The following is a 21,556-nucleotide window of genomic DNA, read 5'->3' on the forward strand; positions in this document are numbered from 1 at the left end:
TTATATGCCTGTGTAATGCAGTCACCTTTAAAAATATTTCAAATCACTATTACTAAGCAAATACAGATAAATCAAACAGTGGGTGTATTTTGACTTTGGCTATTAAAAGCAGACAAGGAAGCTAGCTAGAAGGCTGGGGTTGGCCAATTGAATTATTACAGACACTTAGTGCAGATATAGTGAAACAACATAATCAGTGATGGACTCTTTATAACCTGGGCAGCAAAAATTGTATAGAGATAAAGGTTATGGAATTGGTAAAAGACTCATCACATTTGGGATAATAATCAAACATCTGTGTGGGTGTGGGTGTGTGCGTGCTCATGAATATCCCCAACGTGATGGGTCTTTTACCATGCGCAGTTCTGTGGATTTATTCATGAATAGTCCTACTGGCTTCAGTGAGGTTTACTTGCTCCATTTGTGAGAGACCATTTAGAATTTTGCAAATCACCTGGGAGATGCTCTGAGCATCTGAGCATCTCCCAGATAATTTGCAGACTTCCAAAAGGATACAACCTACACCTAAAATATACAACTGGTAACCAGAAGGGCATTATTTTTGAAGCACCTGGTGCTACGTTTCTGGGAACAATCCCCGGAAATCGAATAGCCCTGCTGGATCAGGCCCAAGGCCTATCTAGTCCAGCATCCTGTTTCACACAGTGGTCCACCAGATGCCTCTGGGAAGCCCACAAGCAATAGCAGAGGGCATGCCCTCTCTCCTATTGTAGAACTGGAAAAGGTGCAGAAGAGGTGCACAAGATGATATGGGGCCTGGAGAACCTTCCTTATGAGCCTAGGCTCCAACATCTGGGGCTCTTTACTTTGGAAAAGAAGCAACTAAGGGGAAACATGATAGAGGTTCATAAAATTATGCATGGAGTGGAGAGAGTGGACAGAGATTAAAAAAATTCTCTCACACACAACACTAGAACCAGGGGTCATCCCATGAAACTGAAGGTCGGGAAATTTAGGACTGACAAGAGGAAGTATTTTTTCACACAGCGCATAATTAATCTATGGAATTCTTTGCCATGGGATGTAGTGATGTCCACCAGCTTGGATGGCTTTAAAAGGGGCTTAGGGACAAATTCATGGAGGACAGGTCTATCAATGGCTACAAGTTTGGTGGCTGTGGACCACCTCCAGCCTCAGAGGCACAATGCCTCTCAATACTGCAGGGGACGAACAGCAGCAGCATCTGGTAGGCCACTGTGTGAAACAGGATGCTGGACTTGATAGGCCTTGGGCATGATCCAGCAGGGCTGTTCTTGTGTTGTGTTATACTGTCACTCCCCTGAAACCTGCCTCTGAGGCTGGAAGTGACTGATAGCCCTCAAACTAGTAGCTATTGATAGACCTGTCCTCCATGAATTTATCTAAACCCCTCTAAAAGCCATCCAGGCTGTTGGCTGTCGCCATATCTTGTGGCAGAGAATTCCATAAGTTGATTATGTTTTGTGTGGAAAAAATACTTCCTTTTGTTGGTCCTAAATATCTTGTCAGTCAGTTTCAATCAGTTTCATGGGATGACCCCTGGTTCTAGTGTTATGCAAGAGGGAGGAGGGCAAAGTCTATCAACTTTGTCCACAACATGCATGATTTTATAGACCTCTATCATGTCTCCCCTCAGTCATCTTTTTTCCAAATGAAAAAACCCCAGGTGTTGTAGCCTTGCCATGTAAGGAAGGTGCGCTAGGCCCCTGATCACCTTTGTTGCTCTCTTCTGCATCTTTTCCACTTGGGGGGAAAAATGGCCACCGTGCATGCGCAAATGACCTCTGCGAGGCCGTGGGCCATGCCAGACCTCACAGAGGCCATTTACGCATGTGCTGCAGTGGCCAAAATGGCCACCGCACGCAGTTACAGAGGCCCGAACAGGCCGAAAAGAGTCTTTTTACCCAGCCATGGCAGTGATTTCAGAGGCCAGAAGTGGGAGGGGAGCCTTTGCGGACACACACACCCACACACACGGCCTACAGGAAGCCCTCCGAAGGGGCTACAGATATTTTTATTTCATTTTAAATATTTTTAAAAATATATTGAATGATCCGCAGACTTGTCTAGAGGTTTGGTTCTAGTCCGGACAGAACCAGGGTGGGGTTCAGTTCGATCCCGAACCCCCGGACTGGTCCACACATCACTTACCCTCTGTTTCCTGTCCTTCAACCAGTTACCAATCCATACATGAACATGTCCCCTTATCCCATGACTGCTAAGTTTTCTCAAGAGTCTTTGATGAAGAGCTTTGTCGAAAGCTTTTTGGAAGTCCAGTCCATACTATGTCAACTGAATCACCTTTATCCACACACCTGCTGACATTCTCAGAGAACTCCAAAAGATTAATGAGGCAAGATTTATCTTTGCAAAAGCCATGCTAGTATCTGTTCTTCTATATGCTTGACAATTTTATCCTTAAGAATACTTTCCATCAATTTGCCTGCAACTGGCATTAAGCTAACTGGCCTGTAATTTTATGGATACCCCTGGATCCCTTTTTAGCTTAATTTCCAGTAGGCTTATGAGCTCACCCAACTTTCTGTGTGTGTGTCCGTGTGTCCCCCCGCACCCACTCATCAACTTTTCAACACCTGGACCAATACTGAACAAATTGGGTACAGTTGCAGGGACACATAGGGACACCTCAATGACATCGATTTTGATGATGTCATCCACCCTGATCCAAGATGGCAGACACATAAACATTTGAGGTGCAAGTGGGCTAACTTGTGAACCACTTAACCGATTTGAACCAAATTTGCTACAGCTGTTGGGATACATAGGGACACCCAAATACTGTGTGATGATGTCATCCACTCCAATTCAAGATGGCCACTGCATGAACATCTGAGGCACAAGCGGGCTAATTTGTGGACTGTCTAACCAATTTAAACCAAAGTAGGTACAGTTGCAGTAAGTGACACACATGGACAACTCAACAGCATAGTTTGTAATTATGTCACCCACCCTGATCCAGGATGGCGGACATGTAAACTTTGGAGGCGCAAGTGGGCTAACTTGTGAACCACTTAACCGATTTGAACCAAATTGGCTACACCTGTAGGGACACATAGGGATGCCCAAATGACGTAGTTTGTCATCCACCCCAATCCAAGATGTCAGATGCATGAACATTTAAGGCACAAGAGATCCAACTTGTGGACCTCGATTTGAACAAAATTTAGTCCAGTTTTGGAGACAATGAAAGGAAAGTAGGCTGGTTAGTTCTTTCTAGAACAACTTGTTGAAAACTGGTGTTACATTGGCCACTTTCCAATCCTCTGGTACTGAGCCTGATTGTAGGGATACGTTGTTGTTTTTCTTTCAAGGAGGTCAGCAATCTCGCATCTGAGTTTTTAAAAGACTCTCAGGTAGATGTCATCTGGCCCTGGCAATTTGTTAATTTTAATGTGTGTGTTTTTAGACAGTTTAGAACATTGTCTCTTGACACCTCTGTCTGACTCAGTTCTTTGCCTCTGTCCCTGAGAAGCTCAGTTCAGGCACAGGTATATGCTCAGTATCCTCTGCTGTGAAGAAAGATGCAAGGAACTCATTTAGCTTCTCTGCAATCTCCATCTCCATAATCCCTTTCACTCCCTCATCATCTAATGGTCCAAACTCTGGCAGATTTCCTGCTTCTGATTTATTTGAATAAGTTTTTGTTTTTCCCCTTGATGCTTTTAGCTAAATGTTCCTCAACCTTTATTTTCACCTCCCTTATTGTCTCCTTGCATTTCTTTTGCACGGAAATCTTAGATAAAGATGCTGGGTATTTTTTAAGAAGATTATGTTTACTTCTTTAGTAGGGCAGGCACCAATGAAAGGGCAAATAACAACTTCAAGGAACCCAATCTGTATCAGATGGCAGCATGGCAAAGGGTTATATCCTCTTTCTCCTCATGTTGCAGTCTTGATCCTGATTTTCTTTCCACAATCACCGCCACTACCCCAACTGTTATTTGGGGAACAAATACAAAGCACACAATAGCAATAGCAATAGCACTTACATTTATATACCGCTCTATAGCCAGAGCTCTCTAAGCAGTTTACAATGATTTAGCATATTGCCCCCAACATTCTGGGTACTCATTTTACCGACCTCGGAAGGATGGAAGGCTGAGTCAACCTTGAGCCCCTGGTCAGGATTGAACTTGTAACCTTCTGGTTATAGGGCGGCAGTTTTACCACTGCGCCACCAGGGGCACAAGGACCAATTACATGCTTAATATGGTTTGGCCCTTAGCTATCCCAGTCCCAAAAGCTCACTGAGGCTTTATACATCAAAACCAGTACTTTGCATTGTTGCTGGAAATGCACTGAAAGTCAATAAAGGTGTTGCACCACTAGCATGATCTGTTCCAAACAGCCAGTCCCAGTCAATAATCCAGCTGCCATATTCTGAACCTGCTGAAGTTTCACAATGTCCCAATTTACTCTCCCCTCCAGCACTCCTATTCTTCAGAAGTAATTGACTCATTGTTAGCAAAGACTTTCTATTGTCTAATGTTAGCACTGTTTTGCTTACTGCTACACGTGTTAACAACAGCCAGGGGCTGGAAAAAATAGCTCTTGCAATAATTATACCAGGATCACCCACTACCAAGCTGGCGTATGGGGGAGATGAGATACAGCTATGGATGTAACTGTATCCCAAAAGCTTATATTTATCTGCAAGGCATGTTTGTTCTAATTAAACTTTTCTTAAAATAGACAGGTCTGCATTACAGGACCAGTTTGATTACTGTAAGGTTTGATATATGTTGGCAGCTTGGTGCTTTTAAAAGATGATCCTCAGTTTGAGTCCAGAGATGAGAGAATGAACAATTGAGGGCAAGGGAAAGCAAGCAAGAGACAAAAGCAGAACTGTGTAGGCTGGTTGCATTGATTCGTGCTGGTGCAGGCCATTAATAGGTTTCTGAGCAGGCACGGTGTGGCCCCATGGACAAAATGGCTCCCTTCCCCACAACTGCTTGTTTACCGTTATCCTCTGGGAATTTCAGCTCTTCCCTATACGCTGCCACATAAGCTGCTGCTGCTACTGCTCATTTTGCCACCATTTATTCACATATCTTCTCACTAGCTTCTCATTTTCTCATCCATAAAAATATTTGAGGATGAATATTTCTAAGGAAGTGCAGCTCTGTCTACAGTACTGCTGGAAGTAAACACTGTCAGATCAGAAATAATGTATAGCACTGGCTGAAGTGCCTGGCATCTCTTCATAAAGAGCGCTGATACTTGATACTTCATGCTAGGAGGGGGTGCAAGGAGGGAGACAGACAAGATCAAGCTTTCAAACTGGGAGTAGGTCCAACAAGACCTCTTAGATCTTCGCCTCCATTTGAGGTGATGATGTGGCTTGTGAGGGACTGCAAAACCTAGTAGTGTAACACACCCTTCTGTTACCCGTTTTTCCCAGAACTGCCGATAAAAAGGGGCAATTCTCAATATTTTGCTGCCAGGCCTCTCCTGTTTCAGTTCTGGGATCCCACTGAAGTCTCACAAGCTTTCTGCAGGCTGCAGCTTCTTCTTCTTCCATCTTGTTCCCTCTCTCCATATCTTTCTCTCCAACCTCGCCTCCCCAGAAGAAGAGCACTGTTTTATAGCTGCTTCCCACACAAACACACAGTAATCTTATATGGGTTTAACCGAGAGCTTATTCAGAAACAATTCCACGTTCTCCTTTCCCTTTCCCTCCCTTTCCCTCTCTCACTCCACCTACGCCACGCTCTCTACAGGATCCCCACTGGGACAAACTTCCAAACAACAAAACATAAAAGATTCTGCATAGACTACAACAAGCACTTCCTTTTTCAGGTCAGGCTGAGGAAGTGGGGGCTGTTGGGAGATGCAGGCCCTAGCTGGACCATCCCTTCAGGGAGGTGGCCAGGCCACTGGCCGACTTGGTTACCCTGGGCACAACTTCAGAGTAGACAGGCTCTTAGGTGATGGATCCTCTACTGAGTGCGAGGTGAGCATTTGTGAAAAAGCATGGTGAGGCATGGAGTGAGTTGCTTACCAAATGAGGAAGACTGGTCAGCTTTGGAGGAAATAATGGAGTGTGAATCAATAAACTAAACAGCTTAAATAAACAGAAGAGGGGTGTGTGTGTGTGTGTGGAGTTCACAAAAAGAACTATTCTTTGCTCTAGAATAGATGGGTGAAGGTGCCTACTGTGCCATCAGTAGGCACACACTGATTTCCACAGTATAATGCCGTGTAAATGGAAAGCGTTGCAGGAACCTAGTTCAGAGGCAAACATGAGGGGGGATCAAAGTAAGTTTCTGAGGGCTATTTAGGGGTGGTTGGCAAACACCCCGAAAACTAACTTTTGGGCTGATGTGAGGAATTTAGCTCAGAAAGGAACAGTTTCACGTAAGTTTTAATTTGTGCAAAGTTGTGGATGCAGGAAATAAAGTGGACTGAGACAAGATTTCAAAATTTCAAAATTAAAGAGAAGGTATTTATTGTGAGAAGGGGTAAAACAGAGAGAACTATATGGTTAAAGCAACATTACTATCAATAATACATTTAACGGCAATAAGGCGTTTTAGCTTGGAGTCTAATTGTGTACGTTGCCAGGTGGGCAAGAGAAAGAGGCTTAAGAGAAACAGAAGTAGCTTGGATCTACAAAAGGGAGAGTGGGCCCAGTTGCAGGATAAACTTGCGATATCATCTGTTCTGGGCAACACCTAGGGACTCCTGGGATAGCTGCAGAATCTTGCTCTTCAGGGACAGCATGGTTGGATGCAGGAAGCTTGCAGAGGTTAGTAAAGGAAAAGATGCCTATGAGGAGATTTCTTCCATGTGACCAGCTTCCTGTGGCTGCAAGGAAGGCTGGATGGATCAGCAAAAGGACCGATCCAAAAAGGGGCATGAAAAGCTAGGCACTGCCTGGAGTAAAGGCGTATGAGCAGCAGATTGCCCAAGCTGCTGGTGATTCCAAGGTGTATGTGGATCGCAAGAGAGGCATGAGGGAGCACACTGGGTCATGTAATTGGGGATGCTTATACCCAAAAACATATCCTGGGGGAGAATTCAAACTGACTGTAGTTATCTAACGGGTGTTGTAGTGACTAGTCTCCCCTCCCTCTAAAGAGTTAATTGGAAGTGAACCCTGTCTTGACTGACAGGCTGGTGAACTCCAGGGCTTAGCCAATCAGCACACCAGGTGGGTGGGACCTAGAGAGCTGTTGCCAGGAGGAAGTGAGTTCTTTGTTGGGGGAGATGCTAGGGTGGAGTTGCACAGAATGACATGTGGACAATAGAGGTTGACTGCAGGAGAATAACTGCAAATCCTTGAAAGACAGGAAGCTTGAATTCTCATCAGGCATTTGGTGAGTTCAAGTCAAGGAGCCAGGGCTTATGGCTTTGGGAAGTTTAGTCTAGGGAAAAGTTTGTTTAGTCAGACTTTGCACTAGGGGTTGTTATATTTCTTTAGTGGGTGTGTTTTTGCATAATCCTGATACTGTTCTATAATTGTTTACCTGTTACATAATTAAAATAAGAAACACTAGCCTCACCCATCCTACCTAGGGCGTTGCAAAAGACTCTATAAACATTTAAGCATGCATTAAGACAACCTATTTTTGTAACCCTACTAAGTATTCTTAACTGTATCTAGAAGCTGAGAAAGCCTAAGACGGAAGCACTCTGCAGTAAATGAATAAAACTGGGGGTTTTAAGTTCTTTTCTTTTTACCATCCTCTCCAAGTTGGTTTTTAACTCAGGAAAAAGGTGGAGGGAGAGGGATTTCTCTGGTGCAAACATGTCCTCAAAAGTTCAGCAGCTATCCATTTTCTCACCACATGTAGGCTTGCATGTGGAAGATTTTTGCACTTGTCCAAGAGCCAAATTAAGAGTTTTTTTCTGGGTCATCCCACCCCAAGCCCAGAGAGTTTCTGTAGGCAAAAGGGGTGATAGTGGCAGCATTTTGAACCTACTGATAATACAGGATAGTTTTAGAAGAAGCCTAACCAGACAGCTCAGCAGGGATGATGCAGAATTTATTTCCCTCATGTTAGCTTGCTCTGAGACAAAGCCTTTAATCTGTGACAGGGTGTATTGGGAGGGACTGGCAAGGATCCCATTGTTGCCGATCTCTCTTCCTGAGTGAAAGAATGTGGGAATTGCGGAGGAATGCCAAGGCTTTTGTCATGAAAACAGTATGTATTGCATAAATGGAGAAGTCCAGTAATCTAATCAGTACTTTTGATGGGTGCATCTCTTAGGCTCCTATAGCTTGCTCATCCTTCTTTGTGAGGGGGGAAATTTACCTATGCAGCCCTGATCTGTATTCTTCCTGTTGAGCTAATTGGCGCATTAGCTGACTGCTATCCTTTTTTGTGGAAGGAGGGGAAAGTTAAGGCGGTTCACCCTGAGTGCAGAGTGGGCTTTCCAGAGAGTTAACCTTTTTTTAGTTAACTTCTGGGGTCTACTCAGGAATAGGGAGGGCGTGCATCTGCTCCCCTTTACAATTTGCTTGTTAGGAGCCAAAGTTAGGGGCGACTGGCCCACTGTCACTAAGTGGCCTGTCCCCGTGTGTATAAACAGAGAGCTCACTATGTTTTGAAGCTCCTGAGCATGTACAGAGTGAGATCTCCAAGCCTGGAGACTCAAACACAAACGAGGGGCCTCCTGGGAGCCACCAGAAAAGCTCTGCTAGTAACAGAAGGGGGTGGTTAATGCAGGACACCAAACATATCTTGTTCGGTGTTTTTCTTCTGTAATCCCCACAAACATCTCCCATTCATTTTCTATCTAAAGCACTGTGGGATTCATTGTAACTGCTTGAGGGGCATAGTAGGCATGAGAGAAGGCTTGTACAACCACTGAGTCATCGGTCTGAACATAGCCCACAAACCATATACTGAGGCCTGCTGGTTGCTTGACAATTTCTGTTTTTTCAGCTGCAAGCAGGAAGCAAAACCAGAAGACTATGTGCCTCAGTGGGCCACCATACATGGTTGAGTGTCATGGGCTGCATTCAGCTTGATAGGTTACTAGCTCTTTAAGTCTGCAATAAGGGATTACTATATGTATAGGAGAAATAAAAGGAGGATTTTATGCACTCTTTTGTTCATGGCCTGACCAAATCAAGTTCTTTGTAACCAGGGGTGGCTCTTCCATGAAGCAAGTTGATGCTGTTGCCTCAAGCAACAGATTACTGGGGCACCAGCAAGGTGGCAAGATGCCCTTCTGCATCCTGCTTTTAAAAGGGGCGGGAGGGAAGAAGGGTGGCATTTGGCACCTTGACTCAGGCACTCAGAGACCTTAAGCCATCACTATTTTAACACACACTTCTGTGAACTGTGATGTCTTCTTCAGAGTGTCTTGATGCATATTGCATTTGCCAGACACACATGCCTTAATGAACTGCAAATATCTGAGCAGAGAATGTGCTGTCCAAAAAGTCGGCAAAATGTAGAGCAGTATGTTTTCATAGCAATATTTTTCAGCTGCTAAATTTCTGGCCATTCAGTACTTATGATTCAGTTTAAGCTTGGCTTGTTGTTGTGCCCAGTGTCTCACAGAATCTAAACTGCAATAGTACCACCTGAGGATCCTCTCCCTTTGTGTTCTACAGCACACACACTGGCACCAGAGGTGCCAGTTAAGGAGGCCAAAGGATCATCACAAAAAGGGATGCCCTTTTTTCTGGAATTCCTGCAGTTTTACATTGATACTCTTACCCACACAGTGATGAATGGGGGTGAAATATTTTGCTGGTGTGCTTCATCTCTTTGTGTGCTTTTTAGCACTGTCACATACAGACAGATGTATTTCAGACTACTAGGGTTCATGCTTCAGAACCTGGTTCTACAAACTGAGCAGCTGCTAGGCAAGGTAGCAAGTACATCCTAAGATGATTATAGCAGCAACATGAGCATCCACTTCCTTGCTCATTCTAAGCTTCAAAGAGATAGTGCTCTGGGAGGACAGAGAGTTACATACATACAGACAGACAGACAGACATATTTTATTGACGATCTTTGACCAAAAGAAAAAAAGAACAAGATAGTTCAATAAATAAGCTAAAACATACATAGTTTACAAGAGAACTACATGATAAAATTAGATAAACAGTTGACAACTAGCAAATTAAAATTCACATAATATATCATCTAATCACCCACATTTTCTTTACGCAGTCTAGTGGCAACATAGCAGAACTTCGCTACTGCATAAGAAATCATTGGAACTATATTATCCAGTAATTTTTTTACAAGAAAGTCATCAGTGTCCTATCACACCATTTGTTATTGGCTTGATTAGTTGGTGCCTTGGTTCCTGATAGAATGTACATTTTAACAGTACATGAGCCATAATTTCGACCACGTCACCACAAGGACACTTCCGTTCTTCATAGGCTAATTTCACATATCCCCCATGTAACAGAGCCGGTGGAAAGGCATTAAACCTAGCTCTAGAGAAAGCCCAATGGAACTTACTAAAATTGATATTAAAGAGATATGCTGCTGGGGCAAATCCCACTCTGGAGTATAATGGTTTATAGAAAGGCGGTAAACAGGCTATTTCATTCTGCAAGGCTATGTCTAGAAGTCTCTGCCAAACCACTCTGCGGGCTGTGTTCTCTCCCAGCCCCAGGAGAAAGGCAGGAGGTAACCCAATTTGGCATAATTTATTGGTAGATAGATAGATAGATACTTTATTTACGGCCAATGGCCAAAACATAATTTATTGGTTATTTTAAGACACCAAGATGATTGAGAGTCACACATGTGCAGCTGCTTTTGCACAGCACACTGTTTCTAAAATGTTAAAATGTTAACCACTGGAACATAGAAAGTTGCTTTATCCAGAGTCAGGCCATTGGTTCATCTAGCTCAGCATTGTCTACACTGACTGGCAGTGACTCTTCAAAATTTCCAGGCAAGCGTCTTTCCCAGCCCTACCTGGAAATGCCAGGGAGTGAACCTGGGACCTTCTGCATGCAAAGCAGATGCTCTGTGAGGTTGCTATAACTGGAGCTGAAGTTCTACCAAGTCAGGATCAGCAGTCGCAAGATGGGGATGCAAGACTGAGAGGTGCTGGGTGAAAAAAAACTGCTCACCTAGGGGCAGTGGCTATGCACACCAGGTGAGCAGGCAAATGCAAATACTCTTTGAGGTCTGTAGGGGGGTTGCTGCTGCATTCTGAAATATTGTTAGGCCACCAGGAGGCTTTACACACAGGGCTTCTACCCTGAATCTCCTTCGGAAGAGAGTGTGTGCATTCACACACCAGCCAAACTTACCCTGAAGTCCCCTTGAGATCCTTGGACACATTCCACACACAAATCAGGCTTTGTCTTGCGAATTCTAGCTTATCATTTCTGAGTTTTTAAAATGCTGGTTTTAAGCTACTTTTTCTGAAAATGCAAATAGGAAAAGGCACTGACTAGAATAATTAGCATGATAAGAGGAATAATACTCTCTTTAGAAATGCAGATGCAGCTCTTTAGTAACCTCCCCCCTCCATTGGCTAGAAGGACAACATGGAGGCATGGCATGCAAAATGGCAGCAAAACAAAACTCGAGAGCAGAGGGGAGGGGCTTCTTCCCTCACTGCCACGAGTGTGATTCGAAGTGGCTTCGATCAACACTTACCCCACAGCATGAAGCCATGTGCAAATCACTCCCTAGTGCTTTGTTAGTCAGGATGTCGAACAGCCATTTCTAAACTAAAGTAAGGCACAAGATTTTAAATGTATGGGGCACATTTTCCCTTTCAGCTAAGGCCAATGAATTTTTATTCATTGGCCATTGGAGATGACTCCCCCTCCCCATGGTAATTATGAGCTCTTCTGGATTAAAAATTGTGTTGAAAATCACTATTGCTTAGTGTTACATGGGAGAGATAGTGGTGACTAACAGAAGGAGTATCAATTCATTTCTTGCTTTATGCATAGTTTTCTTCTCTGTGTGAATTGTTTATGCATCAGTTGAATGCCCCCCCTCCCCACATATGTCCCCATATGTTTGCCATGGTGTTATCATTTTATTATAAAATTAATCAGCACTTTTTTTTAGAAATACTACTTTGTTTTTTCCAATTTGCTGGGCTGTTTGACTGGCTGAAGTTTTATTTCTTCAGTTTGTGAATAAATAAACTTCTCTCATCCAGTAATTTGAAAATGGTTGGCATTCCATTTCGTGTAATTGGTAGATGCAAGCAAAATAATTATGTTTTTGTAATATAACTGATACATTCAACATAAGGCTTCTGATTTAATAGCCAACATGTTCTATTTAAGTGGCTCCTTAAGGGAAGAACAGGCTTAAAACAAAAATTAGAAAAAGAACAATAATGGCATTTTTATTTCCTTGTGTATTCCCCAGCTACCATAAAGATCACTTCTAGAAATACATGTTGAATATATGTCTCTAAGATGAGGATAGAGAAAATGAGAAACAAGTTATTTCTCTGTGTTGCTTTTGCTATTGGTTCCCCCCCCCCCAAAATAAATTATGCTTAATTGAAAAGGAGTGCAGGTATGTGTTTCATTACCCTTCTGAGTATACACGCCAAGGACTGCTTCATAGACAAGGCTAATGCTACTCTTCTTAATTAGCATTGCTGCCACTGATTTAGCTTTTTTCCTGCTAGAGGGGAATGTGATACATTGCACGTTCTAAAATGTTCAGATATATGATGGAGGTGAAGAAGTGATCTGGTAACTGAATGACTTTCCTGGCAGGAGAGAATCTGACAGGATGGCATTTTACTAATTAAGAAGAGTGCTGGACTAACCAGATGGGAGGAATACAGATTGTAACTTTTAAAAAAAGACTCAGATAAAATGAACAAAAAAAATTTCCTCTCAACAATTATGATGTAGGCGCTTGAGATATATTGGAAAGCGGTTATCAAACTGTGAGAAGAATCAAAATCTATGGAAGGAGAAAGATAGTATGCATAATTACAGGGTAAATAAGGGTAGGAGATGCTTGTACCTATCCAGCGAGAGTAACACACAGAAGGATGCAGGCTTCTGCTCACAGATCTCATTGCTGGATAAGGCCCAGTGTCTGGGGAAAGTTGTTCCAAACGGTTAGGCCTTGCATCTAGCACACAGGACTACATGAACAGTAATCCATACTAGACTGGTTCTTAAGTGTTGGATAGTACAATCATCTTTGGCAGAGACAACCATCTGTTTGGAAGGGGCTGAATCTCCTCCACTCCCCTCCTCATATTCTGTTCAAGTTAATCATGCGGATTCCCTATAAGCCAATTCCCCTGTTACTTTTGTATTGCTAGAGGTGAACAGACTTTTTCACCACTGCAAGACTGCTTCCTCTGTAGCAAGGCTTTCCTTCCTCACCCCCATTACAGTACATCTGTATTCAGTACTTCCATATTCAGATTACTGATTGGCACTAATGCCTAAGGAGCAACAGCCTAATCTTATGCATTTACTTGTAAGTAAATCCTGCAGAGTTCAGTGAGACCTCATCCCCATAAGCAGGTATAGCATTGCACCCTGAGACACTCCCACTGCATCATTAATATAGGATCCTTTAGAGTCACAGAACCTTAACTATATGCAGGTGATGCCATGCTCTCTTAAACTAATCTCAAAGTTTCTCTTCAAAAAGCATATAATAGTGTATCAGAATTTGGTGTAGTCTCTGGATATAAGACAGAACCTTCAAATACAGAATATATAGCTATAAATGTTAATGATGAAGCTAAAGAATATTATTAAAACATGGAGAATATTGTTCTAACCGACATGCTGGCTAGATATCTTGGCATTTTCTTATGCTGGATTGAAAGATCTCTTTAAGATTCATTATATTCCCTTGTAAAATACTGAGAAAGGTTTGAAAAGATGGCTAGCATTAAATATGTCCAGGTTCAGGAGGATGCTTCAATTAAAATGAGGGTAATTCCAAGGATTCCAGCACCACAAGATTACCAAATACACAAATATTACCAAATACACATCTCTTATACACATTTAGGATGTGCACAAACCAGTTTGGTGTCTCTTTAGGGAAGCACCGAACCAGCTTGGGTGCCACAGCCAAGCCAGTTCGGCAGGGCAGGGAGCGGTTCCCTTAAAAAGCAGGTAAGTAGGTCCTTACCTGCTCTTGCACTGCCCCATCACTTTTCCTGATGCAGCACTCGCTCTACAAAAGGCCACACACAGCTGCAGTGCTGCTCCCTGCAGCCTGCATGTGGCGTCAGCATGCATATGGTAACCAAGCATGCACAGTGGCCATTTGCATGGTCAGCAACACCATGCTGACCACATGCACCATGTCAGTCTATTCAAAAAAAGCAGCTCAGAAAATACTCATCCTTCATTTTATAGACTGAACTCAAGTAATATAGTATCAAATATCATAATATATTATAATGGTTCTCTTTGATATTAGCATGAGGAAAAATGCTGGCCCTTCAGTGCAGATTTTCTGCTATATCTGTTAGGAGACTTGCCCCGCAATGGCCTTCTCTCATCTGTATTTGAAGCCATTATCCTTCCTATCTCAATAATAATTACAGTTGTAATAATACACAATTCAAACTTCTTCTGTTACAAATCAATTGTTCAAAAGGTGTCAGCCGTAGTGACATAGCTCCTTTCCACATTCCACAAAAGACAAAAAGGCCATTCACAGAACCAAAATTCCTGAGGCTGGGCTGGGGGAAAGGCAATTATACCTAATTTCCCCCACACGAGCAAGGGTTCACCTGCGCTCTGCCACGTATCCACATGATCAGTGCAGCAGAGATGTCTTCCCAAGCATCTGGAGGAAGAAGTCCTCCAGTATCCCATGATGCATTGTGCGGACAGTGGAGAGGCTGCCTGTGTCGATGCAGCAGCTCCTGGCTTCCTGGCTGCTCTTTTCCCCTCTTACCTTGGTTAAACCCAAGATACAAAAATAGGGTAGCCTTGCTCTGGAGCAGCAAGATAGGAGCAAGTCCTGTGGCTCCACATGAGCCTCTCTACCTGGGTTTTCCCACTGCTACCCTGCTTTGGCTATTTGTGAGAATGACCTTAAAGATCCATAACTGCAGACATTACACTGTGGAGGTATTTTGCCCATTTCTTCAGGTAGGGGTGCGTGTGTACGCGTGTCCACGTGCAGTAGGTTCTATATATAACCTGCATATAGGTTAATTCTGAGATTTTGAGTAGAATTTTGAATTCTACGCAAACACCTGAAATTTTATGAGACTGCCTTAATGCTACAGCCAAAGGCACTATACACATTATAAAAAGCAAGTCAGACAAAGGGCAGCCTTGCCTCATTCCACAGTGTACTCCAACAAATGTGTAAAGGTTGGTTATTCACTATATCTATGGCTCATGGTTTTTCATTTATGTTTCATCCTTTATGTTTCATCCAAAACGGAGTAAAATATCCTCTTCAAAAAGTCCCATTCAATTTGGTCAATAGCCTTTTCAGCATTAAGAAAACCAAAAACTGTTTCTTCTTTATTAAATTGGTATTTATTGATCAAATTAATAAAAGCTTCTTGTGCTGTTTGTTAAATATCAACTTGAAATAAATCCAGATTAGCTAGCATGGTGATACACAACTATAATTTTGTTTAATCCTTTTGTGTAGAGCATTGCAAACAAACTATAGTCTTGACTGAATAATGAAACTGGATAACAAGAAAATACCAGTGATGGATCTTTACTCAGTCAAGATAGTCTATAATTCTTCTTGGTGGTTCATCTTGACGGCTCATCAAATCTATATAAATTCTTACAGTAGTTCATGAACTCCTGGAAAAACTTCATCACTGTCCCTGTTCCTTGCTAATCTTTGTTGTGATTCTAAAACAACTGGTAGAGTTATCCTGTCTGCCTCACTTATTCATCACTGTTATTCATCATTCAATAACTCTGCTTGGACTCTTTGTCATTCAATCAACTTAATAAAACTAGGGCTTTTGTTCTAATAATCCATTTGTGTTTAAAGCAAAAGGTTATCTTGAATAGAAATCCTCATTCATATTGGATTTTTTCTTTAATAGGTCTATCTGTGAGGAACTTATATTCTCTACATTTCTTCAGCATTATGGGAAAGGTCTGCTAAAAAAATTTCTCTCTCTCTCTCTCTTTAAATTATCCTGTGCTTGTTTCAGCACTGGCTCTTGAACTCTTATTCTGAAATACCATATATATCTAATTTCTGCTTTCTAGCATAAATTGATTTAACTTGACTGGAACTTTCTCTGTGGCTGCCCCAGGGCTTTGGAACGCTCTCTCTGCTGAAATAAGAGCACCCCCTTCTCTGTTTGTTTTTAGGAAGACCCTGAAGATGTACCTATTTTCTCAGGCTTTTAACTGAAATCTAATTTTTAAATTTTAATATGTTTTTTTAAATCTATTATGATTTTTATTTTTTATGAATTTTAAATGTTTATATTTTGGATTATGTTTTTAATTCTGTATGCCACCTAGATATTTTATATTAGGCAGTATATTAGATAGATAGATAGATAGATAGATAGATAGATAGATAGATAGATGACACACTATGAGTGCATACACAGGAGCAGTCCTACTCAGACTTGCACAGCCCTACCTGGGTAGGGCTGCTCATGTGGAATACTGGGATCAGGCCCAATCCCGGCACTGCCCTGCTGGGTAGCCTGAGTTTTTTACCTGGGCTTTTACTGACGTAGAAGGGCACAAGTGCACCCTTCTTACTCAGTCCCCAGACTGCCTGCAGTCTGAGCATGCACAAAGCCAGGTGGCAAGAATGCCTGGAAGAAGTGGGGGCAGGAAGTGGGGGGATCTGAATGGCGCATTGTGGGATGCCAAAGGACTTCCTCCTCTGGCTCCTGGCTCTGCTGCTCACTGCTCCACCAATCATATGCTGGGCAAGCATCAGAGCTTAGGAGGGCAGGGAGATCATGTGTGGCCTCTCCACCCACCCTACCCAGCATGGCCTCATTTTCTATCAAAACAATCACTTCAGACCCCAAGACAAATGCAAGCAAAACATCAAGAAAAGGCATTTGATGTTCACCTTCTATTCTATTTCTCTAAAATTTGTCTTTTAGGATTCTATTTTCTGCATTCATTACAAAGTTCCTCTAATAGTTCTTCCAGAAAAAGTGTTTTTATCAGCTAAGCCGACAACAGCATCATGAGCATGTAAAAATATTGTAGTTATCCTATCTACAATTATCTTCTGCTCACATTGAATCTGCTCTATGCAACTTCTGAATCATTATTGAAATTCTCCAGAAGCCTGCAGGAGAGAGAAGAGGAGGGACACCACCATCTGCCCCCAGGGAGAGTCCAGGGCAAGAGACTGGGTGCCTGTCTGTTTGCTTCTCCTGCTGCCCCCCTGTTTGTTATCTGCCCCTCAGGACTGGCTGCTGTGCTGAAGTGAGGCCTTGCAGGCTTGGGGCCCAGGGAGGAGGGTGACTTGGCAGTTTCCTGGATTCCATCTGCCTAGAGCTGCCTGCTCAGGGCTATATAAGGTACTGCTAGTGGCGGCAGCAGTGCCACCGAAGGGGTGACACCAAAGGGGGTTGCCCTTTGGGGGAGCCACTTCAGGGGACGGTGAGGGCCAGGTCTCTTGGCCCAGGTATTTGTATGTTGGGGTGGGCTTTTAATAGTTGGGCTTCTGTTTTAATTAGTCCTGGGTGAGATAGTTTTAGAATATGTCTGGGCTTACCTGGAAATGGGGAGACAGGCTTGTGGTGCTGGGGAACTTCAATGTTCACTTTGAGACCGATTTGTCCAGGGAGGCTCAGGAGTTCATAGTGGCCATGGCGACTATAGGCCTATCTCAAGCGGTCTCGGGACTGACGCACATTGCTGGTCACACGCTTGATTTGGTCTTTCACTCTGATCAGGGTGGTGTTCCGTGAGTGGGGAGTCCTGTGATTTCCCCATTGTCATGGATGGACCACCATCTGGTTAAGGCTGGACTCACAATCACTTCCCACCTTCGCAGGGGCGAGGGACCTATTAGAATGGTCCACCCAAGACGGTTATTGGATCCAATAGGATTTCAAGAAGCCTTAGAGGGATTTAGTGTTGGCTCTGCCAGTGATCCCGTTTATGCCCTGGTGGAGAATTAGAACAGCAAACTCACCGGGGCAGTAGACATGATTGCTCCTAAGTGTCCTCTCTGACCCACTTTAAAACTGGCCCCTTGCTATATGGAAGAACTGTGGGGGCTGAAGCGGCGAGGTAGACAACTGGAGTGCAAGTAGAGAAAGACTCGAAACGAATCTGACAGATTGCAACATAGAGCTCATTTGAAGACCTATGCTCAGGCAATACGTGCGGCCAAGAAGCGATTCTTTTCTGCCCATATTGCATCCACAAGTTCACATCCGACGGAGTTGTTCAGGGTTGTGAGAGGGCTAGTATGTGCCCCTCCTCCCTTGAATCATAATCTGGAACCATCGATTACCAGCTGTGATGTGTTTAACGAATTCTTTGCGGGAAAAGTCTCTCATATTCGGGCCGACTTAGACTCCATCTCCAAAATTACTTCAGTGTTTGATGTGAAGGTGTCCAGCGACTCCTCTTGTGTGATTAAGTTGTATCAGTTCCAGTTTGTGACTCCTGAGGATGTGGACAAGCTGATTGGAGCGGTGTGGCCTACCACCTGTTCTCTTGAACTTTGCCCGACATGGCTTATATTATCTGACAGGGGAGTTGTTGTAGAAGGCCTGGTAGAGTTTATAAATGCATCTCTGAGGCAAGGTGGGATGCCTCCTTGTCTTAAGGAAGTAATTATTAGACCACTTCTGAAGAAGCCTACCTTGGATCCCTCAGAGTTTAGCAACTATGGGCCTATCTCCAACCTTCCGTGGCTGAGCAAGGTAATTGAGAGGGTGGTGGCCTCCCAGCTCCAGACAGTCTTGGAGGAAACTAATTATCTCGACCCATTTCAAACTAGCTTTCAGGCTGGCTATGGGATGGAGACTGCCTTGGTCGGCCTGATGGATGATCTCCAATTGGAAATGGACAGAGGAAGTGTGACTCTGTTGGTCCTTTTGGATCTCTCAGCAGCTTTTGATACTATCGACCATAGTATCCTTCTGGAGCATCTGAGGGGGTTGGGAGTGGGAGGCACTGCTTTGCAGTGGTTCCGCTCCTACTTCTTGGGCAGGTTCAAGATGGTATCCCTTGGAGACTGCTGTTCTTCAAAATCTGAACTTTTGTATGGCGTGCCTCAGGGCTCCATATTGTCTCCGATGTTGTTTAACATCTTCATGAAACCTCTGGGAGAGATCATCAGATTTGGTGCAGGGTGCTATCAATATGCTGATGACACCCAAATCTACATGTCTGCATCATCAGGAGAGGGCATAACCTCCCTAAATGCCTGCCTGGAGTCGGTGATGGGCTGGATGAGGGATAACAAACTGAGACTGAATCCAGATAAAACGGAGGTACTCATTGTGCGGGGTCAGAACTCGAAAGACCATTTTGATCTGCCTGTTCTGGATGGGGTCACATTTCCCCAGAAGAAACAGGTATGAAGTCTAGGGATGCTTCTGGATCCAAGCCTCTCCCTGGTCTCCCAGGTTGAGGTGGTGGCCAGAAGTACCTTCTATCAGCTTCGGCTGATACGCCAGCTGCATCCGTTTCTTGAGATGAATGACCTCAAAACAGTGGTACATCTGCTGGTAACCTCCAGACTGGATTACTGCAATGCGCTCTATGTGGGGCTGCCCTTGTATGTAGTCTGGAAACTACAGTTGGTCTAGAATGTGGCAGCCTGGTTGGTCTCTGGGTCATCTCAGAGAGACCATATAACTCCTGTATTGAAGGAGCTACACTGGCTGCCGATATGTTTCCAGGCAAAATACAAGGTGTTGGTTATAACCTACAAAGCCCTAAACAGCTTGGGCCCTGTGTATTTAAGATAACGTATTCTTCGTCATGAACCCCACTGCCCACTGAGATCATCTGGAGAAGTCTGTCTGCATTTGCCACCGGCTCGTCTGGTGGCCAATCAGGGACGGGCCTTCTCCACTGCTGCCCCGAGGCTTTGGAATGTGCTCCCTAGTGAAATAAGAGCCTCCCCATCTCTGACAACTTTTAAAAAGTCTTTAAAGATGCATCTGTTCACCCAGGCTTATAATTAATATTGTTTTAATGGTTTTAATGCTGTTTTAAAATATTATTTTAAAATTTTAAAATTGTTGTAATGTTTTAAACTTTTTGTTTTTGTTTTAAGCAATGTTTTACTTTCTGTTTATATTTTGTTGTAAACTTCCCAGAGACGTAAGTTTTGGGCAGTATAAAAATAGGTTAAATAAAATAAAATAAATTTAAACAAACAAACAAACAAACAAATGTCTGTAAACCCTAAGGAATTTTTAAAACTCCCAATATCAAGTTCATCAGTTAAATCCTTTATTATCTGTTAAAGAATATTCTCAATTGATCCAGCCGTCAAGGAAGGAAAGGAAGATAAAAATGTCCAGTCTTTTCGTGATCTTTGTGAAGTTGACAGTATAATCAAAGTTCCCAACAGAGATCTAGGGTTGCAGGAGGACAGCATACATGGGGGTAACCAGAAGGGCATGGTTTGCTGCCACATTCCTCTTGCAGCACCATGCCAGCTGTCCAACAGTGGGCTGCTTGGAGCTGCACATCATCTTATGTGGTCTCTTTTGGCCTCCCTCTTCATGGAGCAACAAACCCAGTTTGCCATTAGTTCCACCAATGTGGGGAACATTGCGCCAGCTGCTTCAACATGGACCAGGACCGTATCTCCCATAATCTACATTTCCCAATTCTTAGCTCATTTAAAATGTAATAGAATCAGAAATTGTCAGATTATTACTCCATTCTGTGTGCTGCAAGTAAAAACGTCTCGCATCTCTTGCTTGCCTAAGCAGCCAACAGAAAATGGGTACAGCATAGGAAGAACAGGTGTGTTTTCACTTGGAAGAAGCAGCAAGATATATGAAAATGACTTAGCAGCTGGTGAGTAAAAGAGATTGAACTTGTGCCAGCCAAACTCTCTGTGTGTGTGTGTGTACGCGTGCAATTTTCTTTTTACCAAGGGCTTGTCCAGATGGTATCTTCCCCATGCTTGGATTACACCAGAAAGGGAAGCAGGAAAGGTATCGTAATAAATAGGTAGCAAATTGCTCATTGCTTTGTGCTTCATTCATTCTTTTTGCCATCTATACTGATCCCTATTCTTGCCAGGAATCTAGCAGGAAGTCCCTGTGCCTTACAGGTGACAAGCACAATGAGGGAATTATTCACCACTGAAGCTCAAAGATCATGGAGGCTAAAATAAGTAAACAGTAATTCATGCAAAGTAACATAATCACAACTAATCACAAGATTATAAGAAAACGTAAATAATAGTAATAGGAAATAATCATGCCACAAGTAGTGCAAAATAAAACAGCAAGACTCCACCGGGACTTTTGCATTCATAGCTACTGTAGTAAAATCTTCCTTAAGTTTTCTATCTCCATTAACAGAATAAATATTGGGCACAATCTACTCCTTGTGATTGTTACAGACTCAGGCGGCCCCTATACAATCCTTGTTTGCCGCCTTGTAGCCCCCAGGAAGTAGATGATC

The 21,556-nt window shown here is 43.2% G+C and overlaps 1 protein-coding gene across 2 annotated transcripts in view; it reads left to right on the forward strand.

Moving 5' to 3' along the window:
* The first annotated feature begins 5,824 nt into the window (after nt 1-5,824).
* Nucleotides 5,825-21,556, forward strand: part of TANK (TRAF family member associated NFKB activator) — a 96,978-nt gene continuing 81,246 nt past the window's right edge. For both annotated transcript variants that reach the window (XM_053278381.1, XM_053278427.1), the window contains exon 1: nt 5,825-5,974. The gene's annotated coding sequence lies outside the window, so the exon portion shown is untranslated. The remainder of the gene's footprint in view (nt 5,975-21,556) is intronic.

This window comes from Hemicordylus capensis, chromosome 1 (assembly GCF_027244095.1).
Source record: "Hemicordylus capensis ecotype Gifberg chromosome 1, rHemCap1.1.pri, whole genome shotgun sequence".
NCBI classification, from domain to species: Eukaryota; Metazoa; Chordata; class Lepidosauria; order Squamata; family Cordylidae; genus Hemicordylus; species Hemicordylus capensis.